This window comes from Python bivittatus, unplaced genomic scaffold (assembly GCF_059951505.1).
Source record: "Python bivittatus isolate LINGU-HERP-01145 unplaced genomic scaffold, Pbiv_v1 ctg000680_np1212, whole genome shotgun sequence".
In the NCBI taxonomy this organism is placed as follows: Eukaryota; Metazoa; Chordata; class Lepidosauria; order Squamata; family Pythonidae; genus Python; species Python bivittatus.
Genome location: NW_028277095.1, coordinates 2317964 through 2333091, shown reverse-complemented (window position 1 = coordinate 2333091; position 15128 = coordinate 2317964). Strand labels below are relative to the sequence as shown.

Sequence of the window (15128 nt, the reverse complement as noted above, 5' to 3'; positions counted from 1 at the left end):
CAACCTAGATTCACAACTGCTTCTACAATCTTCATGCATTAGAGCAAACACGAACACTAACTGATTTACCAAATCTGATCCTTTTTTTTTTTTTTTAAGGTTGTGAGTCCATACACGTTTGCATCCTAAACTCATTTGAATAATCATAGTCTTGTCTACAGGGATAAAAATGTAGCCTGCATTTGGAAATAATGTTATTTTTTGTTGCCAAAAAAGGTGTGTGTGTGTGTATGTGTAGAAATAAAAGTAACATCTGGAACTATGGTAGCTGATAGCTGCTCCCTAATGATATATTGGGCATTTTGGTCTCCAATGCTCATGTTCGACATGTTTGTGTTCCCCCTCCCACAATCTCCCATTAGCTGGGAAATCAATTGATCTCCATTGGTCTATGGGTCAAGGACATCAGTCCTGAAATGCTACCTTGGCTATACAACAGAAGAGAGCTACACAACTTCTAACTGGTTATTATATACTTACATTATATTTAATACTTCAAATCTAAGGAAAATTCCAGAGTTCAGGGGAGTCTTCACCCTGATAAGAGATAGTACTGGGTGAAGCCCATTTCTCTGCATATTTTTTGTTGTTAGCTGGCCTGCGTGCATAAGCCTTTCATGTTTCCATTAGACAATTGTACCTGGCTGTTATCCTAAGTTAAAATCCTGGTTTTCATTGAAGAATCCCACAGCAATAACCAACAGCAGAGGTCCTTTGGTGGCAAAACTTCCAAAGACCTCCAGAAGAGCACGCCACTTCTTCTGCAAATCTGGTGCTTTATGGAAGAATCCAAACTAGGAGCTATGCATTCTAAAGGGGTTGGGGGTGCTCAGCTACAAGGAGATAAATATTGTATGATGAAAAGATGAACATATATTCACCAGGTGCAGAAAAAGTTATCTACATTTTCTCCCTCAAGAGAATGGAAATTCTTCACAATTTCTTTCAAAGGTGAAGAAAATATTGGTGAAATTTTCATGAGTGGAGTGTTATATTCTAGTCTTTATTTAGTGAGGAGATGGCCAAGGGATGAATGTGAATATCCTGTTTATCAATGTACAGTCATCTCTCCAGCAATTTGCAGCTGCAACGTCTACAGGATCTCACTCATTCTGATGAAAACAGCATCACAGCATCAAACTGCAAGCTCTGTCCTTTGGGAGGTGTGTGCAATGCTACAACACAGATGACAAGGGATGGAGCAGTGCGACAATGCTGCTTTCATCAGTCTGGCCCCTTTGCTGACAACGTTGGTTTACAACCTCCCAATTCCTCACCCTTTCATAAATCTAAGGAAAGATATTGGAAGGGACCTTCTCCTGAAAGAGATATGTGTGGGTGTGGGTCTTCTTCTTTTACCTTCATTCGGACTTCATTAAATCCGAGGAGTTAGTTTTAAGGCTGTGTGAGAAAGTTATGTTAGCAGACAATGAACCACAATCCACAGTAGCTTAACCCTAACCCTCCATCACCAGCAGCAATGAAATCAGCTGAAGAACACCATCAAGATAAATCTGAAAGAGAGTCTCAGGCATCCTGCAGGAGAAGAACAATTTTGAGAAATGATAATGCAAGTTTCTGCATAGCATTTCTCTGGTAGCAACGGTGCATTTGAAACTCACGTGTTGTAAAAGGAACTAGAAGAATTCTCCTCAGGGAGAAATCTGTAATGAAATTATCCTGTATTGTGCATGCAGATCATGCATGTTGTTTGGGGAAATAATACCAGGATTTGCAAGAATTGGAAAGTGGGGGGGGGGGGATTGTATTTCACTCTTAAAAAAAAGAAAAATCTTATATTCAGCAGTAGATTGCACAGCGAAATATAAAAAGCTGGTCCAGATTACTGCAGCTCTCATTAGTTTCAATAGGGTTGTACCATTTGGCCGTGAGTAAATCTTGCCTCAATCCCACCACATTTCTCCCCACCGTCAGCATCTGGAGTCCATGTGCTTCGTCTAATTGCGCCCAGCCTTGCGTATTTGCACTCCTTCTCTGTCTATGTGCCATGTGCCGCCGTTTTCCGACTCTCAAGCGTGCCTAAATTATAAAACAAAGTTGCAGTTTCTCAGTGGTGCATAAAGCAGTTATTTATAGGCTTAAAAAACAACAAACCCAAGATGGTTATTTATTGCACAAAGACAGTGGAAAATTCTTTTGCTGGGGTCATTCTACAAAGGGTGGTGGGTTTCTTTGGCTTCAATTAGTCTCATCATCTTTTATTCATTAAGCCCTTAATTTTAATTGATGCAAGTGTGTGCAGAAGACCGACTCTCTTCTAACCCATGTCAGTGCGACAGATCTACTGCTGCCTTCTCCTCTGAAATATTGATTAAGCAAACAAAACAAGCCCAACTAAGGTTGTCACTTGTGATGCCCCAAGTCCTCCACTGCAAACACAAGCTGATTTTAAATCAAAGCCTGGAGCTGTGGATTTGTGGGTGGCTGTGCCAATTACAGAGTGGGATGAATATTGTATGGTGGAAAGATGTCTGTCATCTTGTCTATGTCTGTGTGTGTGTGTGTGTGTGTGTGTGCATGTGGGGCAGAAGAATTCTCTTGCATTTTTCTCTACTACCAATTCTCATCCACTCTGATGGAAGGAAATGTGGTCTCATTTTCTACTGAAGGAGAAGAGAATTTTGGTGAAATGTTCCTAAGTGGACAGCTGTGTATTTGCACGTATTTAATGATGAGGGGGCCAACAGGTGAATGAGAATGTCCTTGTTTTACTGCACGGTCTTCCCCACGCAGTGTGCAGCCTTTCTGGCTCCCACACTTCCATGAAATCTTGAGGGAGGACATCAGGAAATAACTTCTTTTATGGGGCTTTTTTCAGACCGGGAAGTACAAGCAGCCAGGGAGGCTTCTAAGACATGGAGAGTTGCATAATGAAAAATATTCTCAGCAGTAGTGACCTCTGCTGCCTCCAACATTTCCAGAGAAATTCTCAAGTACACTTGCAATAAAATAGGACAAGGAAATGGTTGAGAAATTTCAGAACAGATTGGGCTTAGTATTAACCAGCATTCATTTAATGGATAGCCATTATAACACAGGAACTTCTTCCACAGAAAGGGAACTCTGCAATGTATGAAAATGGTTTCAAAATGAAAGTAGTTCCAGTGTGGTTTATAATACAAAATGAAAGTGGTTCCAAAATTTACAATAATTAAACTCTGAACTTTCCTAGAGTCTTTATAAATTTAAGTAGTTTCAAAATTAGCCACAATTTTTAATTAAGGAGGCCACAGAGCAGACTGAAAATCAGAATTGGCAAGCAGTTAGACAGTCTCTAATACCTGTAATTTACAATCCACAGATGGAACTTGAAGCATTTGAGTTTTTGGCTCTTTGTTAGCAGCAAAGCATTATCTTGTGGAAATGTGACATCATAATCAGAAAATGGAGGGGGAAAAAATGTGCTTTTGACGAGTTTTTATTTTTTTATTCTGCCAGATTTGAAATCCTCATTTAACCACATCGTCATTGGGCAGCTTCCTGAAGCAGGCAATTATATGGAGGAATTTCCTACTCTTCAATAATTTCTTTGGTGTCTTCCTACGGCTGCCTCTGAGTTCTTTCTCATGACTGTCCTCATCGGCATTCCTCCAGGCCTTGAGTCAGCAAAAAACTAATCTGCATAATCTGTGCAGCCCTGATAGCTGAACTCTGTTTCAGTAAGTAGACTGAAAAAGGTGCTGTCCTTAAGGCAGAACAAGTGAAGGACAGTGATCTGTGGATTACCATGGCTGTGTTTCTCCTTTCACAGGGTCATCAGTAGGTAAGAAATCAAAACAGCGAACTGTTCTTTTTAACAGGTAGTGGGGCAGGTTTAGGTGAATGGGGGTGGGTGCCTGAGACAAAGGCTTTAGCCAGCTTTCAAGGTCCCTGAGTGACAGGTTGCTGGTGTAGTGATGTCCCACGCTGGCGACCTGTCAAATGTATGTCACCTGCTTTTCTGGGACAACACATCAACCCAGCTGAGCAGGATCAAGAAAGCAAGAGCCAGCAGACTTTGCTAAAGCATTTTGAATGCTAATCTCGGGGTAAATGCAGGATCCTGAAAACTGCAAGAGAAATTTCCCAACCACATTTATAATGAATTCATTCAAATGGAACCTCTCTGAAAGGTTTGAAATGCTTCTTCCCAGGTTTCTGGCTACCTGGGCTGAGTTGCTGTTTACAAGACAAGCTGTCAGCAGATACCTCTTCTGTCTCTTAATTGCTTAGGTCTACTCACCTTTCCATTACTTTCCCAGTCTCCCCACACTCTCCCACATAGGGCTTGATTATGTCCCAAAATAGCCAAGCTCTCAGATTGCGGGCATGGAGGAGGGGTGCAGGTTTAATTGGGAAAAAGGTCTCCATCAGTGCACTGGGAGAGCTCCCTCCTGCTTCATTCCATGTACCTGCCAGCTAGACTATCTTTGCACATAGATTTACTCCTCCTTCAGAAGTGCACTAGGCTCATGTTCAGAACTAATGCAAGTTGGCAGGTTGCTGGCTCCATGAAATTGTGGCAAGGAACATTGGAAGCTTTCTTGCTCACCTTACCCCACTCCCCTCTGCTGTGCCTTTGATCTGCCACTGGGGTGAAAAGGAAAACAGCTGAAACTCTTGTCAATGTTACCCCAGCTCACAAATCAAGGAGTGGTGGATGGGAATAGCAGTGTTGGTAGAGAGCATCCAAAAACAGCATGTGAAGTTGCAAAATGACATTGGGATAGACAAATGATACCACTCCCACAAAGAGTAAAACCCATAGGAAGTAGAGCTGCATAAAACCCTTCGTTGGAAGAAGCAGTGGGAAGACTATAATGTGTTCTTTTGGGACACAACCAGCCCCACGTAGCTGGCATAACATGCATTTCTTTACCAGTTTAAATTGAGCTCCTTTGCAGCAGAGGACTGGTAGTCTCCCCATGAGAGCGAGGTTGACTTTGGTCAACCAGGCAGACATACAACAGTTGAATGCAGATATTCAGCATCAACAAAAAAAGAACAGTAAAGGTGTCTCAGTTATGATTATCAACCAATAGAGGAAAACAACAAGGAAAACCAAGTGAGAAATCAGAGGAAAATATCTAACTAAGGAAAGAGTACTTAAGAGCAATTGCCAAAGAAATCTAATAGAGGCAAAGGAGATTGAAAGAAGATGGAGAGTCTCTTCTGCAACAAATGGGATTATAGAATGAATATATATATATATATATATATATATATATATATATATATTCAGAAGAAGAGAGGGGATGTATTCAGGAAGTCTATTTGAAAGTGAGATATGAGAAACCAGGTGTCAAATAGGGAAACATCATATATTTTGGGTACATGATACAACTGGATTAGAAAAAGCAATTATCCTTGGCAATGTTGAGGGACATAGAAGAAAGGTGAGGCAGTGCAGATAATGCGGATGGATGAGATAAGGCAGATTACTGGCATGTCCTTAAAAGACCTACAATTTATGGCTGGAGACGCATCAAGATGGTGGCCATGTATCCCTACAAACATCAGGGGTTGCACCTGACCTGACAGCACCTAACGAATCCAAACAACTCAAAACAAATGTACTCGAAGAAGCTTGACACTGGAGCTTCTTCTGCTGTTGCTTTGAGGCAAATTCCACAACGTTGGTGGAATTTGTAGCTAAAGGCTGTGGAAGGTTCCTTCTGATTTCCCTGCTCTCCCTTGTAATCATTGCAGCAGGCCTCCCCTGATGCTTGTATAGTGGTAGATCTTGAATAAAGAGTGACATCTTTAGCAGCTGAGTGGAAGGAAGCTTTGTCCCTAGACACTCCACAACTGTGACAGGGAGGAATCAGGCATAAGACACGGGCAGATATGGTTGCTTGTTTAAACTGTATTTTTTAACTGCTTAGGTGTAGCTTTGCAGAAGACAGGAGAGAATAAATGAATAATAAGAAAAGGAGAGCCTCCAAGAAAACGTTGAAGCCCCAAATGCTCCTCTTAACTGCAGCTAGCGAAACAGCCAAGCCATCTTTCAGGATCTACCGTTCCACTCCTTCAAGCAGGTAACCAGCATCTTGTGCCCACTAAACATGCTTTCCTAAGCACTTTTCAACAAATTTCTGAAAACACTGGGATTCCCAGAAGCTTGTTAATTTCTTCCTCTTACTGTTTTGACTATATAAGCCTAGGATTTGAAGAATGAGGATAATAGAATCCAGCAATGGGAAGCAATTTTTCCAGAGCCTGAGCTCAGACGATGCTTTATTTTTTTATCTCTTTCGTTGATTCAAAGGACCACAGTGGGTGAACACACCTAACATAGGAGAACTGTGGTTTTTCTGGGTTTTTCTAATACACTTATTTCTTCTCCCCTCCACCTCTTATTTTTGGAAGGAAAGAGGGTTAAATGTTACTAGCATTTCAGGCTTTCTCCTTTTGGGGACATCCTTCCCAACAACTTCCAGAGTTGTAATCACTCATCGTTTGTATTTTCTAAGACTGCCAGTGGTATTTATGTTAAGTCCAGTATTTTTTATTTTCTGAAAACAAAGACCATGCTGTGCAATATGCTTGTTTCACATTCAATTTATTTAAATTAAAATATTCCTTTTCTTTTAAAAAAGTCAGGTTAGGGAAGAATGCACCAAGGGAGATATCATCAGGCACATTGGTGACCGGAGCCCAGAGATTTGGATGGGACGGTAACCATGTCCCATAATTACTCTTCATAGATTCCACTGTAGCGTCACGGCAAAAATTCCTCCTGAATGTTGGCCCAGTGACTAAATAGTAGCCACCAGCAACTTAGGAGATGAACGCCTGAAGTTTTCTAAGTCTTTGCCAGTAATCAGCTTCGGTGTTCTGATAGCATCTCTCCCCCCCCCCTTCCTCTTCCTGACATTGAAATCAAAAGCCAGCAGGTTGCCCAGTGAATTCTGCTTCTCAGCCTCTTGGGATGGCCGTTCGCATTTGTCTCCTGCTTCCTTTCATGGCCAGCCTGAAGAAAAGGAGGGAGAGGTTCTCCACGGAGAATTCAATTCGGCACAATTACGTCCGCTTCCAAGCTCTCTCCCACGCACTAACTGCATTGCCGGTGGCTCCCAGCCCAATCGCCGTGCAGCCCTAGTTTTGTGTTGGCTTTGATAAACACCCCTGTGTAATCAGCAAAGCGACGGTTAGCCAGCTCCGGTACAGTATGATTTCCCTTTGCGGCCTCTTCAATCATGTTTATAATTAAGGCAAGACTCTTTGCAATGCCAAAGGCTACAGGGAAGTGGGGGGAGTTATAAGTCATAGGAAAATGACTCGCTTTCAAGATCTGACGGTTGTTCTTATTTTTCTAGCCCAGCATTTTATTTTCTCTTTACTTTAAGCGCCGGGCTTTGGATCTAAGTAGATTTTAACACAGAAAGTGAAAAATTGTAGAAGATACACCCGGGCAATGGGAAGGAAGATGCTGCTGTAGGCTAAGATTAGAAACGACATTCTTACAAAAAGCGATGGGATTTTGTCACAACGTGCCAGGCTAAAGAGACTTTTCTCAGACAGGTTTTCCAAAGCCTGTTGGCAAGAGGTGGGAAAAGTCATGCAGGAGATTGACTAAACTTTGCAGAGGACCAACATAAGGAGATGCTGGCTGGAATCACATATAATTTTAAACCATCTTTTGTATTCAATTTGATTTGTTGAATAAGCCACTAAATAAAGTCTCATGCCTGGTTTACAAGCACCGTGTTTGAGTTCACGGAACATGTCAAATCAAAACTAAACCACATAATGGTAATGTAATGAGTGAACCTGGCCACTGTTTATTCGATTAAAATCGTTCCCATCACTGGTCTTTTGAACTCATCATGGGGTGCCACGAGTTTTTATAGAGTTTTTATTGATTTTATTTTTTTGTTTGGGGGTTTTGCTGGTTTTACTGTTTTGTATGCTGCCCAGGGTTGTTACTATGATATGGGCAGCTATATAAATCTTTTAAATTAAAATAAAAATAAACATGCCATGAATTGAACCTGGGATTTTGTTTTATGTTTTTTTGTTTACAAGCTGAACTAATTAATGATGCCCTTTCTTCTACTAACGGTGAAGGGCTAAAAGTACCCCGCGCAAGGGAGTAGTGTAATAGGGAAAGTGATGATATTTGCTGCTAAGTTCTATACAAGCAAATCCAGTTGGGTTTCCTGCAAACCTGATGTTTTCTGAGTTTAGTGATGTGGTTTGAAATTCTAGAAAAAATGCATAAAAATGCACATATTGAGAAAAAAATATTGGGGATTTTTAACTGTTGATGGGGTTTCTGATTTTAACTGTGAGCCACCCAGAGTCATCCGTTGGGGGGAGATGGGTGGCATACAAATGTAATAATAAACAAATAAATAAATAAAATTTTTTAAAAAATATATATATAGACATACATATATGAGAGAAGTCAACATTCCCAAGAAAAACATTATTGTAAAAAAATGTGGATAAGAGGACAAGTGTCTGTTAACCTAGGTATAAGGAGAAATTGGCACAAATATGTGTTTCCAGATTCATTAACTGAGGCAGAAAAAGAAGTGCAGTGAGCTGGTTGATTGGAAAAAAATGAGAAATTCAATGAAACTGAAATCAACACATCAACCAGCCTATGTCCTAGCAATCACTTTTGGGCAGAACTTGGAGCAGGTGCTCTTGGTGACCATCTCTCCATTACTGGCCTCCTTCTTTTCCTTGCACTCTTGGTTGCTGAACTGTTTATCACTTCCTGCTGGATCCTATCTACACAAGGGCCAAGATGGAGAACTCATCGTGAGAGAAACATGCTGCATTTTTTTCACTCCTTGTTTGATCAGAAGTGAAGAATAATCACAGGAAGGAAGACAAGGAGAACAATCAGCAGACCTTGAACTTAGCAGTAAGATCTGGCCCTCAAGGCGGCTCAGTGGTGTCAAAGTCAAGATGGCAACCATGACAGTGTGGTGAAGCTCCACCTGTTTTTGCTTGCATCACATGGATGAAGGTAGAGGAGTGGGACCTATGTGTATACAAGTGATAACACACCATATCATTCATGTGATGGGAGGAGTGCCTTCTCCTGCTTGTGCAGTTCACTTCCCTATGAAGCTACAATGACCAGTCTAACGTGCACTGCATTTTGTTATCCCCATTCCCTTTCTTGCCCTAACCTTGAACTTTTTGCAATGCCTTTAAAAGAAATGGGCATGATGGAAAAAGATAGATGAATCCCCATCTTGGTCTACTCTTTATTCCATTGAGTACTTAGCATATGATGAATCCGGCTCTTGTTAACGAGGTGGTGCCTTATAAACGATTGGAATGGCAATAAATCCATTTTGCTCAATTCTGCATGTTCAGGGAGTCTTAAAATGTAGGTGCTCATTTTTTAAAATGCAGCATACAAACTATTTTTGGTGACAAGGTCAAGTTGCTAACACATTCGGATGAGAAACTGACATACAATGGAATATTGTAGCGGTATTCCCATGTTTTAGGCAGTGTCGTGTATGATCTTTCAGAGATGTAAAAAACTAAAGAAATATGCAAGAAGTGTAAGAAAATGAAAAAGAATGGAAAAGCAGACATGTCTTCCTTTCATTTACTGAACCACATTTCATTGATTCCCATGTCATAAACAAGGCTCCCAAGTGCAAAGTTTAGACAAGAACCAAGATCTTTTTGAACTGTTATATCTGACACAGAGCTTCCTACTTAACCACAGGAAGGAAGAGACAAACGTAGAATTCATAAGGGAGAAATGAAGGCTCTCACTCAAATCAGTCCTGCAGTGAGTAATAAATGTGTCAGCTATTGAAAGATGGTTTTATATCAGTTTCCCCTTTTGCACATGCTTCGGGGTATGCCTAGATCATTTCATCAAAATTAAATTTACTGAATTCAACCAACTGAAAATTTACAAATCTTTAGTTTCGGTGATAGATGTACAGATCAGTCTGAATTTGGCCCATTTTATCGTCCTTGTTACTAGGGGAGTATTCTTGTCTGGCTTTTTCAAATAGCTTTTCAAATAGTTCTATTAATTTTAGTCACTATGCATCTGATGAAGTGAGCTGCGGCTCGCAAAAGCTTAGGCCCTTTAATACAATTTGTTAGCCAGAAAAAGTGCTTGCGGGTGACTCCTGATTTTTTGCCTGCATGGATTAACACGGCTCTCCTCCTACGATGTCTGTTCTTTGCAACTTTCCATAAGTTGCATTTCCTCCTAAAGTAGATAGCAAAGCCCTTTTGTAACGCTTCTGAGTAATGAAGGCACTTTCAATATCTATTTATCTATAGACTGTCCCTCTAATTTGATCAGAGTTTATGCTGTCATAGTCACACACTAGGCTGAAAGCCACAGGATTTGAAACCCTAACAAGATTTGAAACTGATAGTTTTGCTTTAAGGAAGCACATGTGCATCTTGGAATATCCACATTATCTGGAATTTACTGAAGACATTTTTAACAAAGTAAAAACCATAAGAGAAAATAAAGATAATAAAGAAAAATAGTAAGTAGTGAAAAAAGAAAATAGAAAAAGAAAAGAAAAGGAAAGGAAAGGAAAGGAAAAGAAAAGAAAAGAAAAGAAAAGAGAAAAGAAAAGGAAAGAAAAGAAAAGAAAAGAAAAGAAAAGAAAAGAAAAGAAAAGAAAAGTTTATAAAGAAATGGCTTCCAACCTTCTTGATAGTGGGTATAGATAGATTTATATTTTGCCTTTTCTTTCTAAAGTTGCATCATAATTTCCTTCTTTCCATAAACTACCCTTTTTAATCTTCAAACCCATAAATCACAAGTTTATTTTTCTCTTTTTTCAGCAAAAAGTCCATAAGGGCTTTCCAGTCACTAGTAAATGTAATTGTTGATCTTTCTCTAATCAAACAAGTTAATTTTGCCATCTCTGCTAGTTCTGTCATCTTCACCAACCATTCCTCCATTGTGGGTATTTCAGAGTCTTTCCATTTTTGCACATATAATAGTTTCACAGCAGAAATCATATATAAAAATAATCTTCCCTGGCTCTATTTTTAATTGACTGTCCATTAATCCCAGCAAAAAAAGTTCTGGTTTCAGCTGAATGTTAATCTTTAAAATTCTTTGTATCATTTTCTGTATTTGAACCAAAAAAATTCTGGCTTTTTTACAAGTCCACCAGGCATGATAAAATGACCCTTCATGTTGACAACATAAATTTGAAGCACCTTTATACATTTTAGACAATTTTTCTGGAGTCATATTCCAATGGTACATCATTTTATAAAAATTCTCTTTTAAGTTACAGCATAAAGTAAATTTCAGTCCTTTTAACCACATCTTTTCCCACTGTTCCATTAATACGTTATGTCCAAAGTTCTTAGCCCATTTTATCATAGTCTTTCACTTGTTCTTCCATTTCAAGTTTCAGTAAAAGTTTATACATTTTAGCAATTACATGCTCATCATTTATACATAGTTCAACTTCAACTTCAGTCTTCTGCTGCTCAATTCCAAATGTCCTATTATCTACCTCAAATCTTTCTCTTAACTGTGTATATGAAAACCATTGAAAACTAAATCCCTCTGCAGCCAGTTGCTCTTTTGACTTCATCTTATATTTTCCATGTTCCTGTTCTAACACCTCTCAATAAGTTAACCATTTTTTTTTAACCTACTGTTTCTTTCCTGTAAAATGCTTCTTGTGCTGAGATCCATTAACATATTTCCAGGCACAGTCTGGGTTTATATCTATTCCATATTCTCAATATGGCACTTCTAATATAATGATTCTTAAAATCTACATTAATCTTAAATTTATCATACCATAGAAAACCATGCCATCTGAACCTCAGATCGTGCTCTTCTAATTCTAAATTCTTTTATTTCTCAGCAAAACCCACCCTTTCGTCCAGATTAATCAGTAGGCTGCAAAATACAATTTCAAATCAGGCAGTACCAATCCTCCTCATTCCTTTGCATCTTGAAGTATTTTATATTTAACTCTTGGTTTTTTCCCCTTGCCCTACAAACTTAGATATATCTTTCTGCCATTGTTTAAATGGTACATCAGGTGTCACGATAGGTATCGTTTGAAACAAAAACATCATTCTTGGCAAAGCATTCATTTTTATTACAGAAATTCTCCCTGACAATGACAATTGTAATTTCTCTCATCTTAACTGTCCTTCTTGATTTCATTCCACATCTTAACATAATTATTCTGGTATAACGTACAATTCATATTAGTCATAGTGATACTCAAGTATTTCACTTTTTTCTCAATCTTAAAACCAGTTTTTTCCATCAATCCATTTGCTTTTCAAATTCATGTTCTTTGTTAACATCTTTATCTTTTGTTTATTAATTTTAAAGCCAGCTAATACTCCAAAGTCTGGAATAAAAATGGTTTTGGAGTTGCTTTGTTCATGAGATTCTCCTCTTCTTATTTCTGTCTTCTCCCATATTACTGTAACATCACATAGTTAATGCAGTTGTGGGTGTATGATTTTTTTTCTCTGAAATCATAGTTTGATATAATATCTTTTTCTTTTGAATAATCAGGCAGGTAAGTGCTTGTGGGATGGGGTAAAGTCTCCCTTGACTCAAACTCAGCTCCTTGTAATTACTTGGCAAGAGTACAGAAGTGGTTTTCATTATCTTCTTATGGGATGTAGTTTGTGATTTCCAAGTTTAGCCTTCAGCCCTGGGATTCCCTGGGAATCTCCCAACTCAGTACAAATTAGGTTCAATCCTGTTTAACTTGAGCCCAGACAGGTCAGCCAGGAGTTCCCATCTGCATAGAATAAGGAAAGTCTATGCAGTGCTTCAGATTTGTTCTAAAAGGATCCTTCAGAGTATGAGCTGTTGCAAATAAAGCATAGTTTTAGAATGGTCCTTCATGTTCCAAAGCCCTTTTTTCAGGACTATCTCTGAAGTGGCACTCAGTTTTGGTGATAAGGAGGGAGAATTCCAACAGCTCTTAGCAATGAATTCTTTATGGTAATAGAATGGTGCACAGTTCAAACTGTCATCATATGAACATCACTAAGAGAGGTGCTTGTTGTGTCTGTTCTCCCCACTCCTCCTTCCCAATATCTTTTAAATTATAATGGAGGAGTCAAGATTGCCTTATTTCTGATTTTTGAAAACCATCCTGAGAGTCCTCTCCTTTTTTTCAGCTGAAGAGCAGGTCAAGACAGCTTCAAACAATGCAAATGTGAGTTAAACCCTATGTTCTAAAGTTGATTTTGTCTTTTTTAAGAAATGAATCTCAGAATACATTCGGGAATGATTTTGGAGCTGACAACTGTTGTGGTTAACTGCTGGGAGGTTTTGGAGATTCCAGTGGTATCTGAGGCATCAAGAGCAAAGGATGTGTGGGATGACCTTATGAGTTTGTGTCTTGACATCTGCCACGAGTGCCTAAGTAGCAAGTTGTGTACTAAGATGGTACATTGCATGTTTTGTGACTTGCCCCACCTGAAAAAAACTGTGGGAAGCATATCCATTTGACTAAATAAATACAAGGTTCCAGGATGTAAGACAACTGCAAAGGCTGTTATATACCTAAGTCCTGATTCACCTTGAGATATTTGAATCAACTACCTTCACCAAGACTGAACCCCTCAAGCATTCTCAGGATGGCTCCATACAATTTTTGGTATAGGCTAGTTTTCCCCTGGTAGTCTTCCAGATTACTACAGAAACGTTCTGGACTCACCATTTCTGGCAATCCAAATTTCAGTTTGAAAAAGGACCGTTGCTCCCCCCCGCACCCCTGCCTGGCCCCTTTAGTCCTCATTCATCTCAAATCACAAACTTTTTGGTTTTGGATTTTCCTAGCAACAGAAAATTGCCCTGCTTGTGCAGTTCTCTAATATCTAGCAATTGATGGATCAAGCTCTTTGAAATGAAACACTCAATGGGGTGGAACATAAAGCAGGAAGGGGCTAAGGGATTTAATGAAAACTTTTAATAAGGACAGTCTTCCTTTGCTGGCTTGGGTTACCATATAAAGCAAATTCATTCCCCATTAAATTGAAATGGTTTCTTCTCCCTGAAGAATAATTTGGTTCTTGCTGTATTTCTCATTGATATGGGGGAGGGAAGAAGAGAAAATAGCATGACAAATCAAGTTCTTTTACTTAAGGAGCATGAATAGGCTGAAATCTTTGTCTTGAAATTATCTCTAGGTTGCAGTACCAATGGGGCATTCCTGAAGTAAATGACTTGAGGATTGGAGCATTTATATTAGTCAATCTATAAAAAGCAGTATTTAGAGCAGGCTAAAACTGTATTTTACGAGCCTATAATAAATCCTTCTGAAGAAAGGCCATAAAAACTTCAAGGTCACCAATTTTTATATCAGGTGATAATCCTGAGATCCAAACCATTTCTGGATACAAAACTAGTATCTCTCACCCCTTTGAGAGCATTTATCATCATGGCAAGGACATCCATTTCGATAAGCCATTATGTTAAATGGTTTCAATCTGCCCTCCTCCCTCCTGCAAATCTGAAATTTTACTCTCTTTCCATACAGTCCGTGTTGCTTCCAGATTCAGTGATCTAAGACCCATTGTAATTTTGTTTTGATTGATGATGAGACAACGATGGTAGAAATAAAGTTTCTGAAATAGAAAGCCTTTCTCCACTTGACCTGACCAGAATACGAGCATGCCCTGGCAGTATCTTTTTTCAGCCATGTCACCATGACATTGCCTTCATCTTATTCCAGCCATGAGCAAGGCAGGCTTCAGTTATGCTGCTCTACTGGTGTTAAAATAGTATCTCCCCCTTATTCTGATACCATCCAAAAACAGCCACAAGGTGCATAAAATCTTCTAGGGCTATGTTTCTTTCCTTGCTTGGAGGGAAGTCAAGGGGCTGACACTAACTGGGAAAAGAAACTGGATAAGGATCAGCAAGAGCAATAGACATTTCATGCCAGTATTTTTCTGTCAGCTCAAGGAAGGATGGAGAACAATGGGGAAAGGCCCATAATTGGGGATCTTCTCACTCCATGCTGCTAATTTGAATTGTTTTCTCCTAAGCTGCTATTTGGGAGAAAAATTCATGAATTTTCCCCATACTACATCATCTGGGGCAAATAATGCTTCTGATATGGGAATTAAATTGGAGAAGCATAGAAGGGGGAAAAAAAGGTTGTTCT

The 15128-nt window shown here is 39.3% G+C and overlaps 1 long non-coding RNA gene across 1 annotated transcript in view; it reads left to right on the top strand.

The window, feature by feature from the left end:
* Window positions 1–5917: 5917 nt before the first annotated feature.
* The window catches only part of LOC148214398 (uncharacterized), a 34531-nt gene continuing 25320 nt past the window's right edge, over window positions 5918–15128 (top strand). Inside the window, exons 1-2 of the long non-coding RNA XR_015798109.1 lie at window positions 5918–6038; window positions 13135–13172. This is a non-coding gene — a long non-coding RNA (uncharacterized LOC148214398). The remainder of the gene's footprint in view (window positions 6039–13134; window positions 13173–15128) is intronic.